This window comes from Piliocolobus tephrosceles, chromosome 16, assembly GCF_002776525.5.
Source record: "Piliocolobus tephrosceles isolate RC106 chromosome 16, ASM277652v3, whole genome shotgun sequence".
NCBI classification, from domain to species: Eukaryota; Metazoa; Chordata; class Mammalia; order Primates; family Cercopithecidae; genus Piliocolobus; species Piliocolobus tephrosceles.
The window spans coordinates 59231708-59236560 of NC_045449.1; positions in this window are offsets into that span (position 1 = coordinate 59231708).

A 4853-nucleotide genomic window follows, 5' to 3' on the forward strand; every position below is an offset into this window, starting at 1 on the left:
CCCCGTCTCTACTAAAAAATACAAAAAAACTAGCCGGGCGAGGGGGCGGGCGCCTGTAGTCCCAGCTACTCCGGAGGCTGAGGCAGGAGAATGGCGTAAACCCGGGAGGTGGAGGTTGCAGTGAGCTGAGATCCGGCCACTGCACTCCAGCCCGGGCGACAGAGCAAGAGTCCGTCAAAAAGAAAAGAAAAGGAAAGGAAAGGAAGGGAAGGGGAAGGGGAAGGGGAAGGGGAAGGGGGAGAAAGAAAAAAGAAAGAAAAGAAAAAGGAAGGAAGGAAAAGAAAGGGAGGGAGGGAGGAAGGAAGGGAGAAAGAAAAGAAAGGAAAAGAAAGAAAAGAAAGAAAGAAAGAAATCAGACAAATTAAGCAAAGAGAAAGTGAGATTTCTCCAGGATCACTTTGCCCGTATCAGAGATGAGCTGGAACTTCTGACGGGTCCTGACTCCTGGCCCAGCCTCTTTTTCCTCCACACCATAATGAGGAGACGCAGGGTGGGGCTGGCTGAGATGGAGGGGGCGGGACCATCTGGAGGTCTTGACTTTTACAACAGGACTAATACATACAATCTGGGATACTTTCCTAAAAGAATCACAACAGGGCTTCTGCCTGCAATCCCTCTGAAGCACGCTTCTTCCAGCCCCTACCTGTAGGTAGGTTGCCTTGACTCTGCCAGCTGGGCTACCTGATCTGGGTAGTGCCTGATCTCTGCCTCATCTGGGACAGTGCGACCCACGTCTTTTAGAGTGGCAGCCGTTTACGTGGGCATCTCCGTGAAGTTGATCCACCTAAAGGGGAATGGACCTACTTCCTCTCCCCTTTGCAGAGGAGGGATTGGGAATGTCAAGGTGGAGATTTTGAAGCAACAAGGGGAAAAGTAAGGTTCCCTAAGAAATCCCATCTTCAAGGCCAGATGCAGTGACTAACGCCTGTAGTCCCACCACTTTGGGAGCCCAAGGTGGGCGGATCACCTGAGGTCAGCAGTTTGAGACCAGCCTGGTCAACATGGCAAAACTCCATCTCTACTGAAAATACAAAAATTAGCCTGATGTGGTGGTGGGCACCTGTAATCTCAGCTACTCGGGAGGCTGAGACAGGAGAATCGTTTGAACCCGGGAGGCGGAGGTTGCAGTGAGCCAAGATCGTGCCACTGCACTCCAGCCTGGGCAACAGAGTGAGACTCTGCCTCAAAAAAAAAGAAATGAAATCTCTTCTTCAGAAGTGTTGGGGGAATTTATTTGTTGATAAAACATCTTTTTTTAATATATGAAATTTAAAACACAGCTAAACAGTAATTTAAAACTTCCTAATTGCGTTGCCTTTCAAGTGCTTTTATTATGGATTGTAGATAGAGCTGCAAACTGCCAATTTTTTTTTCAGCATCTCGCCCTTCATGGTCTTCAAGTTTGGCTTTTAGGAATTGGCTTGAACTTGTAACCAGAGGAGAGCACTGATATGCCTATATTAAAACAAATCCAGAAAGAGGTTTTGTTTTCTTTTTTCTTTCTTCTTCTTATTTTATTTTACTTATTTATTTTATTTATTTATTTATTTTTGAGATGGAGTCTTATTCTGTCGCCCAGGCTGGAGTGCAGTGGCATGATCTCAGTTCACTGCAACCTCCGCCTCCCAAGTTCAAGCAATTCTCCTTTCTCAGCCTCCCAAGTAGCTGGGATTACAGACGCTCGCCACCACGCCTGGCTATTTTTTTTTTGTATTTTCAGTAGAGATGGAGTTTCCCCATGTTGACCTTGTGATTCCCCCATCCTGACCTTGTGATCCTCCTGCCTTGGCCTCCTAAAATGCTGGCATTATAGGCGTGAGCCACTGCTCCCGGCCCAGAGGTTCTGTTTTCTTAAGTGGTCTTCTCCACTGAGAGACACCAAAACAAAGGGTGAGGTGGGGGGAGAAAACAGCCCCCCAAGGTCATTTTTAGAAAAGGAACTGAAAAATAGAAAGGAATCCCCCTAAACTCATCATGCCAACCTGCGACACATGAAGCTTTGCCGATCCATATGTCTGTGTTCCTAAGCCATCCCCCGTAGACGTTTTCCTCACCTCCTGATATCTTATTTTGCTCATTTTAAACAACTTCTGGAAAGCAAAGTTTAGCTGAGCTTGAAATAAGTTGCCTTATTCTCCGCTGGGCGCAGTGGCTCATGCCTGTAATCCCAGTACTTTGGGAGGCTGAGGCGGGCGGATCACGAGGTCATCGAGACCATCCTGGCTAACACAGTGAAACCCTGTCTCCACTAAAAAAATACAAAAAATAAGCCGGGCATGGTGGCACGTGCCTGTAATCCCAGCTACTTAGAAGGGTGAGAAAGGAGAATAGTTTGAACCTGGGAGGTAGAGGTTGCAGTGAGCTGAGATCCGGCCACCGCACTCCAGCCTGGGGGACAGAGTAAGACTCCGTCTCAAAGAAAAAAGAAAGAAAGAAAGAAAGGAAGAAAGGAAGAAAGGAAGGAAAGAGAGAGAGAGAGAGGGAGGGAGGGAGGGAGGGAGGGAGGGAAGGAACGAACCTGGGCGACATCTAGACTCTGCCCTCTCCCTTAAACGCCTCCATTCATTCACCTAGCCCTGTTGATTCTGCCTCTAAAGAATCTCCTAGCATCATCCCCTGCTCTGCAAATCCACAACCACTATCACAGCTTTTGCCAGGAACAGCCAAATGTTCTAATGATGCTTCACACCTACAGTTTATAGCCCCAACCCCTGACCCCCCTTACATAGTGCTGCACTGGTAAACATTGTGAGTGCAAAGCCAACCATGTCATTCCCCTGCTTCAGATCCTCCCCGGCTGCACATAACCTTCAGGATAAGGCCCAGAACCCTTTGTGTGGTGCACAGGTAGACAGCCCAGGCCCAGGCCCTTTTCCAGCTCTATTTCTTTTTCTTTTTTCCTTTGTTGTTGTTGTTGTTGTTTTTGTTTGTTTGTTTGTTTGTTTGTTGAGATGGAGGAGTCTCGCTCTTGTTGCCCAGGCTGGAATGCAGTGGCCCAATCTTGGCTCACTGGAACCTCCACCTCCCGGATTGAAGTGATTCTTTTGCCTCAGCCTCCAGAGTAGCTGGGACTACAGGCGCATGCCACCATGCCTGGATAATTTTCATATTTTTAGTAGAGATGGGGATTCACCGTGTTGGCTAGGCTGGTCTTGATCTCCTGACTTCAGGCAATCTGCCCGCCTCAGCCTCCCAAAGTTTAGGGATTACAGGCGTGAGCCACCATGCCCGGCCCTCCAGCTCTATTTCTTGCTGACACCCCCTTGTCCCTACCATATACATGGTGGCTTGCCTCTCCTTTTCCTCCGTGGCCGACTGCCCTCCCTCTGCCACTTATTCAGTCCTCTCCCACCTCATCCCTGGAGACCAGGCTAGAGCCCATCCTCCTACTGTGGCATCTGGGGCTCACCTCTAGCAAAACACTGTGGTTCATCTACTTCTCTGTCCCACCAACTCAACCATGAACTTTCTGAGGACAGGTACCGTGTTTTGTGATACTTGCATCCCTTGAACTAGACTGTGGGAAGGAGGGACCTGGGAGATATTTAACAGCTGGTGAAACCTGTACACTGGCCAATCAGAACTGATACCAGCCTAGGATCTGGAACAGGGTCTTGGAAACCCTCTGCCAGAGTCAAGCCAGTAGTCACTGTGTCATAAGGACCTGTGGGTGGCATCCTCTGAGTTGGGCCCTGATGATCCCTGCTTCCTGGTTCTACACTCTGCGTACTTCCCTCCCCTTGAGCATGGATGGCATTTGACTCTCTTCTAACAAATAGAATCTGGCTGATGCAACAGCACATCCCCTCCACATTAGGCTATCGAAAGGCTGCGATTTCTTCCTTAGGTGCTTTCCCTAGAATCTTGAGGCATCCCTGTTGAGGGCCCCGTGTGACGAGGGATAAGCCCTGCCACCAACCAAGTGATCTCAGAAGCTGAACGCCACCCAGGCAAGCCTTGACATGATGCAGGTCCAGCTGCTAGCTTGCTGGTAGCCTCAAGGAGGAGGCACCCGGTTAAGCCATATCCAGATTCTGGACCCACGGATGAAGATGTATCCTCTGGGGAGAGGAGTGGCGAAAACCGACCTGCTGATAAGACTTTGCCCTGTGAGTTAACATTCCTAATGGTAAGAACGCAGTTGCAAGACATACAGGTTGTAAATCTTTTCTATAATTACTTTTTATGTTTTCTTTTATTGAGACAGAGCCTCGCTGTGTTGCCCAGGCTGGAGAGCAATTACGTGATCTCGACTCAGTGCAACCTCTGCCATCCAGGTTCAGGCGAATCTCCTGCCTCAGCCTCCCAAGTAGCTGGGACTACAGGTGTGCGCCACCATGCCTGGCTAATTTTTGTAGTTCTAGTAGAGACTGGGTTTCACCATGTTGGCCAGGCTGGCCTTGAACTCTTTACCTTGAGTGATCGGCCAGCCTCGGCCTCCCGAAGTGCTGGGATTACAGGCATGAGGCACTGTGCCCGGCCCTTTTCTGTACTTTAGGAAATGACAGCACGTTGATGGTCGATGACGACAAGCATAAGCTACTGGCAGTAATTATCACATATTTGGGCCAAGCGCAGTGGCTCGCGCTTGTAATCCCAGCACTTTGAGAGGCCAAGGCAGGTGGATCACCTGAGGTCAGAAGTTCGAGACTAGCCTGGCCAACATGGCAAAACCCCATCTCTGCTAAAAATACAAAATAATTAGCTGGGAATGGTGGCAGGCGCCTGTAATCCCAGCTACTCGGCAGGCCGAGGCAGGAGAATAGCTTGAACCCAGAAGGCAGAGGTTGCAGTGAGCCGAGATGGTGCCACTGCACTCCAGCCTGGGTGAGAAGAGCCAGACTCTGTCTAAT